The 21655-nt window shown below is 34.0% G+C and overlaps 1 protein-coding gene and 1 non-coding gene across 2 annotated transcripts in view; both read right to left on the reverse strand.

Moving 5' to 3' along the window:
• Window positions 1–21655, reverse strand: part of LOC106100296 (tRNA dimethylallyltransferase, mitochondrial) — a 139898-nt gene that overhangs the window by 44833 nt on the left and 73410 nt on the right. The gene's annotated exons all lie outside the window — the stretch shown is intronic.
• On the reverse strand, window positions 13193–13266 carry Trnat-agu. Its single transcript has one exon. It is a non-coding gene; the product is annotated as a tRNA-Thr (tRNA).

The following is a 21655-nucleotide window of genomic DNA, read 5'->3' on the forward strand; positions in this document are numbered from 1 at the left end:
ATTTAAAGAATGAGATTAAGAAAGATTCTTTAATATTAGAATTGTATCAAATGCGCAATTAACCACATCTAAAACATCTTTGTTTTTAAATAAACCTGTAATATAAAGCATTTTAAACTAGTGACAGATATACGTGTCTCGATAGTGGAAATAAAAATGATATAATTTCAATAAATCTTGACGTTTTGCGTCTTTTTTCTCTTAATGTCTTCCTGGTTGAATATCGTTTGATACGTGTTAAAATTTGCGTCGTAACAGAGGTAATATAAATATCAAATCCTGACAAAACTTGGCTCTCCTAACCATAATTTGACTGCGACTCAGGAATATTGTCTTCTCTTTCTTGTTAGAGGGAATGAAAGAGATGCCAATTATCAGAGCAGTGGTCTAGCTAAAGAGTATCTAACAACTGCTGTGCGATTGTCGATTGTTTCGAAGCCAATACAACTGTTTATTTGTACAACTAAAAATCGAGTAGTTTGCTTTCTATATAAGTTAATCAGAATCAAACAGCGACTAACCAGTTGCGTGATTGTTTGGTCAAAGGTAATGATTGCCAGTATTCTGTGGTGCGAAGAACGTAAAAGTTACTATCGATGACAAGGACAAATGTATTTCGACGCGCCCTTAGTTTAAAATGACACGGAAATATTCTGTTATGTCTACGGATTAAAATATCTTGGATTTATGGATTTAATAAGATAAAAAAAAATAGAACAAACGCTCATATTTTAACATCTTACGAATGTATTCAAATTACTTTTTACGTTTACTTAGTTAATCTTTAACAAGTACATACTTTATTTGCCATAGCGATCGTGATTATACAATTTGCTACGAGTTAAAAATCACTATTTTTGTACAGTTTTACGTTACTTCTTACTATCAATTATTGACATTTGACACGCCTCATTCGTTCCGGAACGAGCGTCCCATTAATTGTGTCCGGGAACTTTTGAACTGGGCATACTATCCAATATAGACAATAAAATATACTGTTTTTATTAGAAAGTGACAGAAAACTCTTTTTCCTACTTCTCTCTGTTACAATTTTTTTTTTATTATCTTCAATCAGTCTCTAAAACTTGTAGCAAATGTGAGGAACGATTAAATTTTCTGAATATTTTCTCAATCGAGAGACTTCTTCTTTTACAGAATTATGGCCCTTTTAAGTCTCCTTCTGTGACCATATTTGAGTAGGACTGCAACCAAGGGATTGTGGCAGTCTGCAATTTTGTTTTTATAGCGCTCAGTAATAGACCTAACTGACATAATTGATTAATTTAATCATATTTTTCCGATGGATTGCGTGAAAGGTGACATGATCAAAAAGGGAGTGATGACTGATACTTATGATAGAGTTATGTGGACCAAAACTTGTTGCGCCGCTACGGGAGTTGGAAAGGAAGGATGATGATGAGTAGAATACGTCCACTAGTGGCTTGTTGTCGGTAATTTGTTAAATATATACTTTGTATAATAAGGGCGATTAAATTATAGTGGTTGCTTAAATTTTATATTCAAATGTTTGCTAACCCGGTAACCTTGTGACGGCTTCCTGTCCTTTGCCGATCGCTGCTACAATAGATCGAATTAAATACACTATCCGCGTTGCTTAGGGCACCCTACTACATTTGCATATAACGTAATGTGTTCACTAGTTTGTTACCAGGGTTTGCTTGGGTCAATTTAAAGTAACTTCTGTTTAAAAGACTCCAGAACTTGTTACTACAAACTTCTTGAAAGTGAGTACCTTTTACAATAGCAATGTATTTTAATAGTCATTCTGTCAGTATTTAGTTGTTTATATATTTACTAAAAAAAGAACAATTAATTACACCTAAAAAGTTGCGTAGTAAACCCACAACACGATCCCAAAAGTGCTTCCTGCTGTCCTTCCACAAACAGACAACCCGATACGGATTATATATGCGTAATCAAATTACCATATACATAAAGATGCTTGATATGTTGATGGATAGACGAAAAAAGGTAATATATTCTGATACAGTGTTCGCGAATGGCGACTGTGAGGCCATGTCAATGGACTAAGAATTAGTAAGGTCGCAACACAATACATGGCGAATGACAAAGACACAGGTGGTGGGTGACGTCAAGCTGTTGCTACGCGAAGACAAGACGATTGTTGCCACGTGAACGATGACAAAAGAACTTTCCAAATTCGTACAGAATGCTAATCGAAGACCTACTTTATTAAAGACTAGCTTTCGCCCGCGACTCCGCGTGGAATTAAAAAGTCAAAACTGAGTACCATATGTCTATGCCAGATTTCATCGGTTTAGGCTACAAACTCTAACAAACATCCATCCATCTAAACGTTCACATTATAATATTTGTAAGAAGTAAGATATATATATAAAAATTAATTGTCTCTCGTATTGGAAATAGTAAAAGGCAAAAGTATCAATTTAACAACAAAGAAACAGTTTTTTTTAGTATGTTTGTACGTTAAAAGTCCTTTGTCTAAATGTTTCTACTATACTCTTAATCATCATCCACTTGCCCTTATCCCTTACGGAGGGTCGGCACAGTATGTGCTGCTCCATACATCTCTATCAGCCGTCATATCTGAATCCACTCCTTTCTTAAGCATATCCTCTTTCACACAATCCATCCATACTTTCTACTATACTCTAAATATCGTCCTTAATGATTCCAATATAACATGCAACAGTTCACATTATGTTTACTACAAAACAAGATAAACTGAAAGCTGCGCCTCTTTACCTTCACTGATATTAATTCTAATTTACTATTATTGATAAAATGGCAATTAGAGTTGTTAAATTTTGCGGAAATTCGATATGAGAATTGTTAAACCTTGTAGAGCTAGACGAGGTTACACCTTGACAATAAACGAGTGTATTCACCCGTAAGACTGGTTTCACACAAGGGTAGCACAGACAGAACAGTAGACGGTGTTAAAAGTATTTATTAAATGAACACAGTCCAAACTGTCTATCTCGGTATTTCCGGTTGAACAATACCAATACTGTTCTATCTTATTGTTCGTTTTACTATTCCGCATTCGTGTGAAACAAATCGAGGGTCCGAAAATCGCTACATGACATTGAAATACGTAGACTTCCTTATATTTTGTATTGTCCCAATTTATATTTGTAAGAATAATGTTAACTGTTTTTCATAGAATTACGACAAAACTGCCAACGAAGATAATAGAAACAGTTATAAAAAGATGCAAACTGTATCCGGGTTCGTGAACGGTCAGAGGGTTTTGTCTCGTTGGGAGCAGTTACTGCTTGACAGTACACGGTTTTCTGTGCACATTAAAACCGTTTGTTTTTTTTATAACATAAGTTGGCAAACTAGAAACCAGCCACCTGAATCCGCCTAAAATGGCGAAGCGACCGCTGCCCATAGACATCCGCAATTGCAGATGCGTAGCCTATCTTTATCCGACGGAGGAGGAGACGCACATAAAGAGGATATTTCCCCTTCCTATGCATCTCCTCTACTGTCAAATGCACTTCCCCTTCCCATCCTCTCCTAATAAGAAAAGAGTGGTAAAGAGAAAGGGACTTCAATTAGTCCTCCAGCGCCACACTAATCAGACGAAACACGGAATTGTTTCCATTTCACGTCTGTCTTCTGTGTGGTCGTGGTATTACACCGGGCGTGCCGGCCCATTCGTGCGAAGATGTTAAAGCGGGCTCTACCACTGTGCATTTGATTAAACTATCGCACAACTGTTTAGTCTAGCTTCGATTCCTTTGAGCATATATTGTGCAAAAACTACCAGATTTTTAGTTGTGCAAATAAACAGTTGAAGGCTGCGAAATAATCGACAATCGCACAATTTGTGCGGTACTTTAGTCAAAGGTAGACCCTCTCTTAGACATACGTATTGAAGCATACGAATCGTTTCGTAGCTGAATAACGTAGCTGTATGTAATGATTGCGTAATAGTATTAAAATAAAGCTACATAACGCTACGCGAAAGCTCCGAGTATGAGGTAATAAAATTGGAAGTCCAAATAAATGATGCATCGTGTATCCGATAGATGTCGTAAAAGTCAGCAACTCCCAGTTTACGTAACGCAGTAACATAAGTTCGTAACGTTAGCTTTCACGTCACGGATACGGTTGGTGTCGTAAATAATGAATTAGTAGGGTGAGTGCCGTCGTTGTTAGGTTCCAATTTTTGGTAACAATAAATGTTTACAGTATACAACAAATATCTATAAAGAAATAGAATAGTAAATTGTTTGGATTGGATTAAAGTAATTTATAACAAACGGGTAAAGTTGTTATTCAGTTTGAGTGGTGAAAAATAAAAAGATATTATCATAATAATGACAAGCTATTGCTCGCGACTTCAACCACGTGAAATTGAAAAATATAGCCTATCTTACTCACCGATAACGTAGCTTTCTAACGGTGACAGAATTGAAATCGGCTAAGTAGTTTTTTTTAATTTAAATACATACAAAAATATAAATCTTTCCTCTTTATAATATTTGTATAGAGACACATAATCAAAAGAGACTAATAGTCGTTTTAGAAATAAACGTGCAAACATTTTGTCCTAGGCAATGCAAAAATAATCTCGCTGGCTGTTTCAAAAAAAGATATCGGCTAATTCGTTTTCGTATCCCCACGCAACGCTCGAAAGTGGGTCAGTGTAAATTTAAAAACAAACAAATGTCAGCGTAAAAATTCGCAACAAGCCGCCGCCGCGCCCGCCCAACAATATTTTATTATAATCACACTTTTTATCGTCCAAAACGTGTATTGCCCGCAACCATGAAACACCGTCTGCCCTTGAACTAGAGACGGGATGTAAAAATATCGATAAAACTTGGAAACTGTGTCGACATTTAATTGAGTGTGATATAAAAAATCAGCCCAGATTTTGTGCCAAAGTATGCGAATTTACAATGTCGCCGATAGACTGTTGCGTCATTTTATTCATTTCCTGGTATTCTAATTGGGCTTGTGAATACGCAAAGTATTTTATCAGCTATACTATCGCAAAATGTTCAATATTAGATTCTAATACGCGTTTATAATACAAGGTCTGCCATTCTCTTATAAACAAATTCGATTACGTATTAATGTTAAAAACAAAGCCAATTTGTGGTCACTATTAAATCTAATTTGCCCAAATTGACATTTTCGATTTAAATAAAAATATTTTATTAGTTAAAATATTGCTATAATTAAATTTTTGTATGATAGAACTTTTAAGTTTAGTAGAAAAGGAAATTTTCGTGGAAAATTATATTTATCGATTAGGTAACATCACTATTTCTGTTTTAGTTATTCTATTCCGGATGATTGATGAGTAATACATAAGGCGTATCGTTCTCAAGTCTGTTGTATAGAGCCCACTGAAAATGTCAGATGAAAAGGCAATCAATTAGTTATTTTTATCGATGATTTTATTATTTATAAATTAAAGAAAACACAGAATAAAAATGTAACGATTCAAACAATATACAGTTTTGATTTAACACGTATTTGTTGATGATTTTAATTAAATAGTGAAAATTCCGTGCGTTTCATCCAAAGTCAATATTAATTGTCATCGAGCGATGGAACTCGATAAAACATAAAAAAGGCCTACAAAGCGGATGAGGGTTTAAAAATTAAACAGATGGAGTCGAAGGGAGAGCTAGTTAAAGCCCCGGCAATGTTTACTTTGGACCGTATCGTTTGTCCAGCCATGTACAGAATCGTAAAGGTAGTTGTATACTGGACGCTTATTATACAACTTCGAAAAAAAAAACACGACATGACGCAAATCCAATATTTCATTTGTTTTTAAAACATTAAACTGGACTTAAACAAATAAAACAAATGAAGCGTAGGGAAAACTCTGTTTTCTGTCTTTTGTCTTGGGTTATTTAATGTAGTTCTCATTTAGCATAAACAGTTACACAAATATCAAGTACATTTCACAAAGAATTGCAGTACACAAACACATGCTACGTATTTTCGTAGCGCTGTAGCGTAGCAAACTGCAATTTATATTAGGTATTCAAAATGTTATCTATCGAATAATACTATGACACTCTAATGCCTGAATATGTCTACAAGTTGTAGACCAGTATTAATAGTGTATTTTTTTTATTTAATTTAAATCGTTCCCCCAGCGTGTCCGCACCTTAACGTTTATTGGCCAGTGTTGCCAACGTAATGCAATCACCAAGCGCGAAGGGGAATTTTCGTTATTGCGCTTACGTAATTAATTCTATGGGCGTTCCTTGTTGCTATGGCGATGTGCTGAGAACGTATAATAAACGTTTAACTTCATAATAACTTTAAATGATGATGAGCTCTGTTATCCTGGTATCCAAACGGGAACAGGAAGTGTATTAAAATAAGCATTGAACGCAGAATTTCATTTGAAATCGTAAGCACATGAAATATTTGTAGACAATATTACTTTTACAGAAAAAAAAAACAGAGATGGCAATGTTTCAGTTTAGAAGTGTCGGAAATGGGAGTTAACGGAAAGGAAAATCTTTAGTAATAGTACGCGTTGATCTTACTCTCACTAATATTATAAATGCGATGTTTGTTACAACTGTTAAGGCTGAACGGAACTCGTTGAAATTTGGTGTAGATGTAAAGCGTAGTTTAGAAGAACACAGGCTACTTGCTTTTGTTTTTTGTTACGGACGGAGTCATATGCGAAAGCTACTGCAAATCTACAGCTTTCAATATTGTTGCGTATACATGTAATGCTATGTAGGCCACAAGGCCAGTGTAAAGTAAATACATGAAAAATCCGATCTATTTTCAACGTTTTATTACACTAACATACATTCTGTAGGTCAGTTACGTCCAAACAGACGCATGTTTTATTTACTACAATACTTTCGTGTATCGGATAAATAATTACTTTGATTTCATACAGAATAAAGTGTTATATTGTTTTAATAAAATTTATTTTCACTTTAAATTTCGCTCGACATGCTTTCATTTTGTTTAGAAATTGGCCATGACCTAATAGATTTTTTAAATGTATTGACTTACAACTTTCTTTTTTCATTTGTTTTTATTTAAAAAGTGAAGTTTATAATAAAAGAAACATCAATTTGGTTACTTATTTCATAATTTATTACGTCACTTACACATTTTTTAATTATATTTTAACCCTAGATATGAGTCATTAATGACTTGGCTATTCCGGTAATTATGCCTTAACAGGAAAGCCTAAACATTTGATTAAAAATGTACAAGACCTTCTCCCTTTGGGGTCACATAATATTTGTCACGCCACACCTACTCATTATGTGGCCCTTAGCGGCTTCCGCCTGCCTGTCCTTAAGGGAATAGACGTGTTTATTTAATTAGGTGCATTTATCTAATGCGATTAATTTAATTATCTGTGTAATTGTCACACCTAGAGTCGTTAAGCAGTTAGAAAGAGTGCTCCCCTTAGTGCAGATTCGTAGAAAATTTACCCGCGCAGATAAATTAAAGATTATTTTAACCTTAGCTTTTTAATCAATAACTAAAACATATTGTTATTGGTGGGTTATATTTCATTTTATATTAGCTGTTGCTAGCGACTTCGCCCGCGTAAAACCTATGTTACTCACTGATAACGTAACTTTTTAATAGTGAAAGAATTTTTAAAATCGGCCTAGTAGTTTTTGATTTATTTAAAAATACAAATCTTTATAATATTAATATAGATTGCGTTGCATTGGTAACACAAATTTTAAATTATAACATTTCACAATTATAATTTCTAGTCATAAATGTTTTTATTTTAATTACTAAAGGTGGCACCAAACATGAGTTAATTACAACATACCAAAGGTCACTGACCTACCTGATGATTTCCGACACGGCAACCTGCCCCTTGTTACCAAGGAGTCAAAACTAAGGCCACTTAATTGGGCTAAGGGCACCAATTAACGCCTAGTAACAAGACACGGTAACAATCAACGGTTTCACTAAATAGGGAGTTTGAACTTTACTTTGACAGTTGATTTTGTTGATTAAAGAATTGCTTTTTTTAATTTAGGGTGGCCATGTTTAGTGATTCTGACACCTGCTATGAAAGAAATAGTATACACCCTTTTATTGTGAAGTTATAAAACTAATTAAAAACTGTTACAAAAGTATACAAATAAAATGGAAAGTTAAACTAGTGTAAATATAATTAATTATTTTACGGCTTACTCACGTTAACGGTGACGGCACCGACCTATTTCAGACCCTGCGGGGGTCCTTCTTCAGGGCGAGGGTTAAAGATGCTGTATCGCGGTCTCGTCGAAGAATGACCCCCGCAGGGTCTGAAACTGGTCGGTGCCGTCACCGGAGAAAAGTACGACGTGAGTAAGCCGTTAAATAATTAATTATAAAATGTCTCACGAAAATTTAAATAATTTAGTGTAAATATGTGTAAATAAATGTCGATGTGTTAGTTATTATTTTTTTATGTACGGCATGAGTTAATTTTATTTAGCCTTGAAAATAGAACAAAGAAATAAAATAATTAAAGTTTAATTCGATAGTTTCCGGTGTGAAGAACTAATTTAAACAAATCTACTCAACAAGTTTTAAAACGTAAGATTTTTATTGTAATGTTGGTAACATCTTATTAATATTATAATTGTGGAAGTTTAGATGGATGGACAGATGTTTGTTAGAGTTTGTGGCCTAAACGCCTGAATGGATTTCGCTGTAATTTGGCATTTTGGAGTCGCCGACAAAAGCTAGTATTATATATTTTTACTTCAAAAATATACTGTCGAATTAGGGATTAAAAATTATATAATCTATGAATTATTTTATACATAAGTAAGTAATTTAATATACAATTTATTTTAACTCAAGATTTCTTTGTTTAAAACACATAAGCACGACTATATCATAGCTTCGGAAAACAACTAATGTGTAACAACATTTCCACTGTAAATATACATCATGAAACCTTTTATTACGAAAAGTAGTCACGGATAACAAAACAACCGGTTTTTAGGCTTATATAATTATTAATTATTAGGGTCAATTATTAATTAAACATTACATGAACTTTCCTTTGCGCGATGACTTTATAAAACACTTAAATTAAATTAAATGCTTAAGGTGGAGTAACATGCGGAATTAAATTATTTTACTCAAAAAGCAACTTGTTATTTTATCTAAACATAGGAGCGTTTTGGAATTGAATTTACTAAAACAAGTGTAAGGAAGTCACTTAGTGTATGCTGTCGTACTCAGATTTGTGAATTAAAAAGGAGGCTCCGAGTATATTTCATCTTACTTAGGTTACAAAATTACTGGCAAATTACATTAGTCTGGAATGTTGTTTCAATAAAATGTAATACGTAATTATCATTTACTTTAGAAAACAATTCTGGGTCTTTACCCGGAAACTACACAACAGCGTTTTTATTCCTACATCTTAAGAATATTAAAGAAAATGTTACAAAAGAAGATCACGTACAAATTCCCACCGGAGTCGCTTCCCCTTAAGAAGCTACCATCTAATTAGGCAAAGCTGATCTTTCATGTTTGTTAATTAAAAAATAATTATGCAAATCGAATGTGTTCATAGTGCAGAGAGCTTCGGTCGATTGTGAGTATGATTAATGGGTAGACAGGACGCGGTGGATGGATTTAAGCATATGTAAAGACGAGCTAGTGGTCATATAAAAATATTTATAAGTTTGTACTCTATGGATCTTAAACGCTTTCGCTCGAGTTTTGAAGAATGCATTAATATTTGGCTTGAAATACCTATATACAACTGTGTTTATATGGAAGGTATACAAGAAAAATCATTACAGGAGGTCTGTATTAACCTGTATGTAAAAATAATTTTAGAATTCCTGTCCCTCAGCTAGTCTATGCGAGCAAATCTAAAAAACAATCATTTTATAGTAATGTGTAGAAACACAAATAATATTCGATTTAAAATTAAATTGGTGTTAACTATTCATATCCTTGCAATTTAGTATAAAGACAGTAATATATCAAAGTTAAAATCTATTTAGGTCAATGGAAGCATACTTTGTTGCACAAAGTTACTGTTTATATACAACGTACACGTGTAAACTTGTAAACAAGCGTATAGCTAATCGTTCATGCACCTTATCTAAAAGGGTCAAACCACGAGTGCAATTAATTATCTATGAACTAATGAACGATATTGATACTTCTTGTAAGACATTAACAGTGGGCTTACACTCCTAAAGTTCTTGTAAAACACTATCTTTTTTTTGTAGCTTTTGATCGTGACTGTAAAAAATTTAGCAATAAATGAAGAGCAACTACTCAATGGTTTGTATCTTACTGTGAAAGAATTTTTAGGTTAGAGCATCAAGTTATTATAACTTACCATTCATTTTTAAGTTTAGGGCCAGCTTAGTCAATCATCATTAACAAAGTTTAACGTGACAATCTAATTTATCTTAATAAAAACACACGTAGGAGTCTAATAAAACTTAAATGTAGTTGATATTACGTGTAATACTGTCAAATATATATTTTCACTATTATTGCCCGCGAGTCCGTCCTCGTGCAATTAAATTATTCCGAATTTCATCGAGATCCGTTCAGCAGTTCAGGCTACAAACTTTAACAAGCATCCATCTAAACTTTCGCATTAAAATATTAGTAAGAAGTAAGATTGTGTGAAACTGTGAAATATATTTTTTTAATTTGCTAATCGCATTGACGCAGTTTATATTTACATGATCGAATATATCAATCTATAAGTAATAGTTAAAACGGTAGCCACAAGGAATGGCGGCCGCGGGCGTGTGGCTGGATATTGAATACCCGCCACACGCCCACTCACTTACCAGCCTCATTACGACCCGCTTTGTTATAGTTAGGATGCGTCCACACTCACTGTCACTTCGGGCTTGACTCGATATCTTCGGGTATCGATCGTGCATTTCCGTACGCGTTTTGTATTTATATGGAAGAAATTTCTGAATATTGTTTCTTATTCTTCGCTAATGACCTAGTGTTCACGTTTTATTCCAACAGGATTAAATTAATTTACACTAATTTAATAATCGAATAAACGTTTAGATGTAAAAACACAGAACTATAGTAGTTTGTATTAATAATTGTTACAATACATTCTTTTCTGTTTTAAAACACAATATAAATAATACGTGTTACATTTTTTTTATTTATCAACTTCTACAGACTCTTGGTCCGTACTCTTTTTGCACAGTTTGTTTTTCTTTTCTTTTCTTTTTTTGTTGCGTAAATATAGCACTAGTGAGTTATTTTTTTTAAATACAATTATACTACTACTCTTACTTATACTAGCACGACAGTTCTACGTGTTACATTGAACACTTTAACTATCCTTAACAACAAAATGTTGCTAATTGTTTTTTTTAATATAGCATAGGTTGAATTAGATTTACATTTTTTCCATTATAAGTTCGTCAAACTTCCACGGGTAGCCGTTATGTGAACGCAGCCTAAGGATGCCCTGCAGGGGCAATATGACTTAAATTACATTGACTTACTTTCTAAAGTACCAAGTAATAGTATGATAAGTTGACATTAAATAACATACATGAAGATTTACCTTCCATTACAAGGCTAAAGGGCTCGGTTGTGATTTAGAAGTAATTTGCAATAATTTCACATTATATAAAGAGAAATAATTTTTTAATGAAAATATTAGTAGATTCTTGTTAATTTACTAACTACTTTAACCAATTAAACTCTAGGCTTGTGCTAGGATGTGGTTCACGATAATAGATGAATGGCGGGACTCGAACCCTCGACCGCAAGATCGGTAGTCCGTACCCCAAACCATTAGGCTATTCGCGCTTATTGGGATTGAATACTAAGAAAACTATTAGAAGCAATATTCTTCTAGTTTTATAAAAACTTTCAACATTGACACAAACCCTTTCGTGGTTAAATATCCTACCAGTTTCTTTAAAATCTGTCCCGTGGTTTTGTAAACTTATAGGGTATAAACGATTATTGAAACGATTATTCCTACCGCGTTATCTTTCACAACACATCGTTCTTTAGATCTATTCCACATTCATATCCTCTTTACTACCAGTATTGCATATATAATAGTCGCGAACTTAAACATGACTACATAAAAGGCCTTTCTTGAATACCATATTTAATTATGCAAGGTTAGCCATTGTCTTCAGTATACATTAGTTCTAAGTTCGCCTTAAGGTAGAAAGGGCGGCCGCCAAGCTTATGATACAAAGTTTTGAATGGGAATCGATCGAAATTCATTGTATAGCATTTTAATATTCAGGGCCGGCTTGAGGGTAACGTTTCGCAGGACGTAGCGTACTTGAGTTTGTAAGTGTTACTTGCGCAAGTAATACTTGAATACAATAGGAACCGTTTACGTGGTGGTTATGACATGGAATTAGCTTACAAAGTATGGATCTAGGGGCGCATATAAAGTGAAGATAAATTAAATTAAGAAGGTATATTGATGAAGAAGCGTAATCTTACCTCATCATCTTCCTTCTTATCCTACTCCCGTAGTGTTGTCACTACAGGTTTTTTCCTTGACATAACTCTATCATCCGTCATCTCAGTCATCACTTCCTTCTTGATCGTGACATTTTTCACGCAATGATTCTTACAAATATAATTGCAAAAGTTTAAATGGACGTTGTTTAGAGTTTGTAACTTAAATTGCTAAACAGATCTCGATGAAATTTAGCATAGATGTAGAAGATAGTCCGGAGGAACATAGGTTATTTACTTTTCTTAACATAAAGTCAATAATTAATTTTTTAGTTTGATTACTTAGAATCAATCGTTATCTTTTTCGTGCTGATTATAAGGTTTTTTTATTTTGTTATTAAGCTTTGTTAATATGATAAAAAGAAACAAACAAAGTGAAGTAAGTCATTTTTATTTATAAGTCGGCAGAGATTACAAATGTAAGAATTATTCAAGAGGCGATCTCGGCAGACGACGACAGAATCAAATTGAGGTCTTGTATCAACTTATTACAAACTTATAATTACTTTTCTAAGGTAATTTATGGAAATTTGAATATGTTTGAAACTAAATAAATACGACTTCTAAAATTTTTTATACGAAATAAGACTAGTTGGATAAATTCGGCTTTTACTTTCAAGTTAATTGATAGAAATTATAGACTCTATTTACAAGAAAAAATAAACTCCTGAAAATTAAGAAACAAAAAAAGAAACCCAATCCAGGTAGGCCCCGGCGAGATTCGAACTCGCGATCTCCTGTTTACTAGACAGGCGCTTTAACCAACTAAGCCACGGCGCCGACGTGCGTCGTGATGAAATTATTGTATCATAGCTACAGTGTTTAAATAAAAATAAAAAAGCTCGATATTAAATTACGTACTTCATTTGAATTCTTTTTATTAAACACGTTACATATGTAGGCACTTATAATCTTTGTAGCTCAATAACCAATTACATAAACACAAACGGAATAATAATAGAGCGATTAGTAGATTGTAGTGAATCAGTTCACGAATGACCGCAACGATGCGCCGGGAAGCCGTAATGAATGAATGATTATCATCTACATGACGTATTGCAACGGAAGGTAGCGTCAGCAGATTAAGTTTGGTTATTTTTTCCAAAATCAAACAAATAATACTTTATAATTAAACAGTAAAATCGAAAACATAATGAATTAAATTGTGATTTGCTATAATATTTTCAATAACAATAAATACTGCTACCAAGGAGATCGCTAACCGATTAATAACGTAATTAATTTACCAAATGATCCAGAAAAATATATTTAACGACCGTTTAGGCACACTTCAAATCACGGAACGTATTGCGAATTAAGATTTTATAACCATCGACAAGCCAGAGTTGCTTTTTAACATGCCATAGATTCCGGATGTGGGACAGGATGTATTTTATTAACATACGACTTCTTATTTTTAAATGTTCAGAATTAAATGCAATGCGTTAAAATACTGGTTCTTTTACTATGTAGTATCATAAAATACTAGCTTTCGCCCGCCACTCGGCACGCGTGGAATTCAAAAAACAAAAGATAGTAGTCTCTCTGTTCTTCCAAACTATGCCCTATATATATATGCCTTTAATCGAGATCCGTTTAGCACTCTAATCTATAAACTCTCACAAACATCCATGCAACCATACTTTTGAATTTTCAATAGTAACCTAAGTTTTAGCCATAATGAATATGTTATGTTTTTAATATTCTTCTGCTGCCACTACTTTCGATTTATCGTCTACGCGACACGCATTCGCTGTGGGCGCGTGGGAAACGTGCGTTTGTCGCGTTTAATTGTCGCCAAAGAACGCATTAAACGTATAAATATGCTCGCACACAAACAACGGAACAATAACACGTTGTATGCTACGGAATTATTACGTATGTGTGCGCAGCTTGCATTCCAACTCCGAGCTTTCGTAGAATGAGTAAAAGTTCACTCGGTCTGCATTCGCCGGCCGTTTGCTTTGTAACTGTTTAATTATTGAATCCCTTATATGGTAGCTTGCAACATTGAAGCCCAAAAGACTGTCCTATGTAGGTTTATTACAAGTAAATAGGGTTGCCACTTTTAGGTTTGTTCCGAAGTGGCTTTTAAATCTTTGGTCTAATCAGAATGGATGAAAGAAGTTAGGTATTGCCTTCTGATTTTCGTCATACTTTTAATAAAATGCTAATGAACATTCTTTCTTTGTTTTATTTCTAGACTAAACTATGTGTGATAATTAAATATAGTAAAAACAAAAGAATTGCTAGTTTAGCATAGTTACACAAAATTACAATAAAATGTGTTTTACAAAGAATCATTGTTGTATTCAATTAAGGTTTCTAACCAAATTGTGACCTCGTTTAATAATAGGAAAATACCCAACATCAAACATTATAATTTTCATTGACCACCTGATTAAATATTAAAGAATTGTAATCGATTTTAAGACATAAATACAAAGAGCAAAGGGTTACAATTTGCATAAACGACTTGTTGGCGCGAAAATTAATAAATTTTAAGGGAAACCGTTCTCATAGCAACAGTTCTAAATAATGGCGGTCGTTGACAAATACTGCTCGGAATTTATGGTCGGCTTGGGCCCGTTGCTGGGCAGAGGTACGAAATCTTGGCAACATCTATTTTGAACCCTAACACGATTGTCAACGGTCTATTTTACTATGACGATTTATGATATAATATTTTTTAAATTGTTGATTAAGCATTTGTGATAATATTATAGGTTATTTGTAAAATGTGGTAGGGCCGATAAGTCGTCAGTAATAGTACAGAGGTTAGGCAAAGCATATACATTGAAAAGTTTAAAATTCAATGTTGACATTTTATATTGGTATTCGACTCCGTCCGTGTGAAACTGGAAAAAACAAAAGTGAATAGCCTATGTGTTCTATCTTCTACTCTATGTCAAATTTCATCGTAATACGTTCAGGCGTTTAGGTTACAAATATCCATCCAACCATCCATCTTAACTTTCAAACTTATAATATTAGTCAGATAATAAGTAAGAAGTAAGATATGCGATCGTGAAATAAAGTTTTTAAAACAGGGAAGGGCGTAAGATAAAATGACCTAAGGTGGATTAAATAAGTCAAAATCGTTCGGAATAAAGCATGGTATGGGCATGTTATGAGGAGGGATGAATCGCATGTTACAATGAGAACGTTAGATATGAGTGTGGAAGGGTACATCGGTAGAGGTAGACCTAGAAAGAGATGGATGGATTGTGTAAAAGGTGACATGATCAAAAAGGGAGTAATGACTGAGATGACGTATGATAGAGTTATGTGGAGGACAAAAACCTGTTGCGCCGACCCTACGGGAGTAGGATAAGGTAAGATGATGATGATGATTCGGAATAAAGCAACTAGATACAAAGAATGTTGTAGATATTCCACTTATGCCGGGTTGCTGAAGTTACTATTTAATTTTTAGTTTCATTTGTGTTAGGTTGCACTAACTTTCGACGGAGTAAAAGTTAAACAGTTTGGAAACTCATTTCATGGCATTATCGAACCTAAAACACTAACGAATGATTAAAATGTGGGAAACCGACCATTAAACGTATTTCCCATAAACCGCAGTACAGAAGGGTTTCTAATTTAAGCCATCAGATCATATCCACTTCCTAATCTTACTAATACTAATATTATAAATGCGAAAGTTTAGATGGATGGATGTTTGTTAGAATTTGAAGCCCAAACGTCTGACCGGATCTAGGTGAAATTTGGCATAGACGTAGAGGATACTCTGGAAGAACAAATAGGCGTACTCGCTTTTGTTTTTTTTTTAATTCCACGCGGAAGAAATCGCGCGCGAAAGCTAGTTAACGATAAATAGATTGAGGAAGATTTTATTTAATAATTCCCATGAATCTTTCCAATTGACAAAGACCTAAATATAGACAACTAAATTCGGAGACTCCAACAAGGTTAGAATAAAAATAGTTTAAGTAAATTACCTTAATATTAAAGCTTTTAAGGCCGTTTATCTTAAAATGAGTAATAACCATATTTTTTAATAGCGGAAAAGAACCCGGAACCTTCAACGAGGGTAGACTAACATTTAACCCAACCGTCAGACTGTATATTAGATTATGTGGCAATGGAGATCGTCTCCCCATTAACACCGAGGTCAGACATCGGCATTGACGGTAGTCAGAATAAAACACTATTAACAAATAATTTCACGGTTTCTGAAGTCTCGGCGATGTTAAACAGGTGGTTAATAAATTACCTGATGTAATATAAAACAAACTTTTTTTATCACTTTTTAAAATACACAATGTATTATACGATTCAGAGGAAGTTTCACTATCGTTTATATCATTCGATTAAATTACTTTCCTGTATGTTGGGCCATTTGATAATTTAAAAAAATGGTGTATATCCAAATAGATATTATGAAATCATCACTTCATTCTTGTTTCTATTCATAAGAGGCCATCTTGCTCGTAGCGTAGCATGTTATAACTTATTTGCTGTTGCCCGCGACTTCGTCAGTGTGGTATTAGAAAACATACCAACTATATAAATACAAAAAGCTACGCATCCCTCGGAAACCAGACATTTCTCGGGGATGAACCTTATCCCATGTCCACTCCAGACTTTGTTTTATATCTGTGCCACATTCCTATAAGATATGTTGATTCGTTGCAGAATGATCGAGTAAACATTTAAAAACTAAATTAATGAATTCCACGAAAACTGTAACTATTCCCGGGATAAAAAGTAGCCTATGTGTTCTTCCAACTATACTCTAATCCTGTGCTAAATTTCATTCAGCCGTTTAGGCTACAAACGCTAACAAACATCCATCCATCCATCGTAACTTTGGCATTTATAATATTTATATGATATTTCACAACTGAATAAAGACATTAGATTAAGCCCCTTACTCCTAACCATATCATATTCGAGACATAAATTTCAATTGAATAACGCGTCATCGACCTCAAAACTCCGCCCAATCTATATTGCGATCTTTGTATCAATATAGAGTCATCAAGGGCACTCCGGGTACACTGTAAACCCTTGGAGACACTTGTAACCCCCTCACGACCGCGGGCGGAAACATAAAAACTGCGCAATCGGTTTCATTGTCTTCGAAAACCCGAGTCAAGGGCAGACAAACCGCCAAAAGGCGACGACGCGCAGTGACGCACATCGCAAGACAAATCGACGGATAGGTGCGAAGATATGTCGCAGATTTTATTTTAAATCTACTTTATTTCAACACTATTACGAACTACCTTGGTAAAATTTATCTTGAAATATAAATGTTAAAATTACGGACTGTATTCTTTGTTCCATTTAAAAATGACCTAAGATAAATTTTGTGCTTTCATCTGTTTTATGAATTCAATCATAATGGTGGAGTTTTTAAGCTAATTATTGATACCAACATATAATTAATCATAGAATAATCTTCATAATTGGAACGAAATAATCGTCCTAATGTACACTATTTATTTCAGTTTATATCTTAAGATTAATTGGGCGACATTCATCTCGTGTATGGGTTTTTTCTTATCACGTTACACACGGCAACTAAGTTAGCAACAGTGTATGTTAGACGAAGCTCGTACTCGATTTAACACTGAATAGCTCTTAGAGTAGGACGATTGTACTCGATACACTGACCTTACAAATTGACACACTTTAGCCTATCCCGACATACAAAAAATATCCTTAATGTCCACACAAAAAGGTAGCTAATTCAATTATCTTTTAAATTATAGTTCGCGTAATTATTGTGTCCGTTGTACGCGCAAGGAGCATTGACCAAATAACTTGATGCAAAAATGTTCAATTCATTAACTAAATATATTCTATACATTTTTGTTAGCTGTACACGAACTAAATATATTGTCGTTGGCGATTCGTCTATAGAATCAATTAACTGTGATAACCGCTTGGAAAATCCCCAAAAATCACTCAGAAACTACACTATCAGAAATACAAGCGACTCATCGTAATAGTTTTAATTATGAGTAAAAAACAATTTATTATTTGCTAGCTGTTAGACGCGACTCCGTCCGCACGGAATTAAAATAAAATTTTATTTAGCCTTTGTGTTCTTCCGGACTATGTTCTACACCGTATATCAAATTTTAGCCAGATCCGTTGTCCGTTCTGGAAAAAACTTCCATTTAATCTTTCGCATGTATAGTATTAGTAATATATATATATATAAAAACAAAAGTGAGTAGCTTACGTGTTCTTCCAGACTATTCCTTTCGTCTATACCAAATTTCATCGACATGGGTTTAGGCTACAAACTTTAACAAACATCCATCCATCTAAACTTTCGCTTTTATAATATTAGCATGATTAAAATCTGCCTCAATCTGGCCAAAGTTTATGTGCTTTAGAGTACTCTTTATGGCCTCTTAGTGCTGGTTACATTTGATCATTGCTTTTACGTGTTAAAGATAAAATAATTCACTACTAAAGTAGGTATGTAACTACGCATTATTATATTACAAATAATTAAAACATACTAATAATAAAACTCTTCATATATTTTGCCTTTTTTATGTTATCCTAAAGTTATAATTATGTATTTCGGTCAAACATATTCGCGAATATTTTATTATCTGTGGCGACCTACAAAACCGCGCGCGGGTTATCACGGATGCCGGCAAACGTCACATTATGGCGCCAAGGCCAATGCTAGGCACGTGACATAATATTAAAGCAACCAGTATCATTTTAAATAACATAAACTTAATATATTCCTATCAACAGTTACTTTCAGATAACGTTACGGCAGAATTCCACTGCCGTAACAGTTACACCTCTTTCATTTTCATTGACAGACTGCAATAAGTATGAAATCAGTAATGACAGTAGAAACCTACTGTTATATGTATTTTTAATTGAAATGTAGATTTGAGATTTAAAGATTTATTCAAAAAAGTTGTTACGTTATGCAGATCTAGATTCTAGAATGTACCAGGATATGAGGTAATAATTATAAATTTTTTCTCTTATCTGTATTCTCAAAATAAATTGATGAATGAAAAAGCAATCGTGTGACACTTTGAGGTTATCTTGAATTTCCAAGAAGCTATTTATCAATATATTTATAAACAATTAAGTGATGACTATTGAATTTCATAGGTCACTTGTAAAATACCGTTCGTTTTATTTAATTATAAAATAAATTTTACAACATTTAATAATACCTCTAAAAAGTTAGATAACAATGCGTAGAAAGCGACATTTTAGCGCCATTTTTAAAAGTCTTAAGCATTTGGGATTTCATTAACAGTCATTCAAATAAAAGGCTAACTACCTAGTCAGTGGTAGAGACCGCTTTAACATCTTCGCAAGAATGGGCCGGCTGGCCCGGTGTAATACCACGACCACACAGAAAACATCCGTGAGGTGGAAGCAATTCCGCGTTTCTTCTGATGAGTGTGGTGCCGGAGGCCTAATTTTGGTCCCTTTTCCTTTCCACCCTTTTCTTAAGAGGGACGGATGGGAAGGAGAAGGGGATATGACGACGGAGGAGACGCATAGGAAGAGGAAATATTCTCTTTATTTGCGTCTCCTTCCACCGTTGATAAAGGGTAGGCAAGGCATCTGCAATTGCGGATATCTATGGGCAGCGGTCGTTTTCCATTTTGGTGGATTCAGGTGGCCGCTTGCTCGTTTGCCATCTTATACTACAAAAAAATATTTATATACAACCATGGTGTTATTCTATAGCAACAGCGACTTTCGTCTTTTAGATATTTCAGTGCGAGTACGACCATGGAGCGGCACCATTTGACTTTTTAATGCCCCATTAAGATAACATTAAATGTAATTATTTACTCCGGACGGAATTCTTGCCGTTTCGGAATAATTAGCGAAGGAATATTTTTGTGATATTGCCATCGTTAAATTAAAATTACAATTAAGTGTAAAATTTTAAGGTTATAAATTATTAAGTTTATTTTAATGTAGGTAATAAAAATTAAAGGCTTGTACTATGTGACAAAAACATATTTTCATTTACAGCATTATACTGAAACGAATATTAAAAACAGACCTCAAAATGTTATGTAAGCTTAATCTTGGCCGTAACGTTTAAGGCGCTGTTAATATTTAAATGTTTCAGTATACGCCCGTAGCGACGTAACACGTTTCGTTAAAAATACGAAGATTTTATCTTACTAACATTATAAATGCAAAAGTTTAGATGAATGAGTGTAGCCAAAACTGCAGAACTGATTTCGATGAAATTTGGCACACCATAGGCTACTTATTGTTTTTTTAATTACACGCGAACGGAGTCGCGGGCGAAAGCTATTTTACAACATACTAGCTCGCGACTTTGCCCGCGTCAAATTAACAAAACAATTAATAAACATAGCCTAGCCAGTCATTCACAGATAAATTGCCTATCTAATGGTGAAAGCATTTTTAAAATCGTCTCAGTAGTTTTTACGTGAATCGAATACACACAAAAATACAAATCTTTCATAGATGTATACTATACCTGTTTTTTTTATTTGATTTTCCTCAAACGATTTCGTACAATCTGCATATCTTACTCAAAGCCGCTCTACGCTCGTACAAACTGGTACGAACATCGCAAACTACCCGGATGACATAATTGACCGCTTTGTGTAATCGCTGGGTATAAGGCGGACTACACACGGCGCGTTTTATTAACCGCCTGTTTTTGCAAATAAAGTTAATAAAACGTTAGTAAAGTATGTTAACGAAAGATACACTAACAAGAGTTTGTTCGATGGCTGTAAATTTAATCGACTGATTTAGTACATTTGAAGAATTCAAACAGATAATTCCATGTAATCGTTTAAAATATATTCTACAATACATTAAAATACTGCAATCCATAATAAATTAAATAGGTATATTTCAGATTGAAATAGAAGTGACAACTTAAAAACCCTCTTTAACATTTCTATTGCTAATAAAATATTGAATTATAATAACGTGTCGTTTGCAGGCTGCTTAAATCTACCATGTAGACGTCTAATGTAAAAACCAAATGTCGAGTTAGTTAAACCGGCAAGCGAAAGTAAACTCTATAACTACTGAATAAGGTTAAAATTCATTTGTTGTGTCATTTCAAGTAAGTTATGAATGGGCTGAGTGAATGGACGCCGGCGCCGACGCACCCTTGACACCACGCGTTTGTATGCAGCAT

This window comes from Papilio polytes, unplaced genomic scaffold (assembly GCF_000836215.1).
Source record: "Papilio polytes unplaced genomic scaffold, Ppol_1.0 DF824058.1, whole genome shotgun sequence".
In the NCBI taxonomy this organism is placed as follows: Eukaryota; Metazoa; Arthropoda; class Insecta; order Lepidoptera; family Papilionidae; genus Papilio; species Papilio polytes.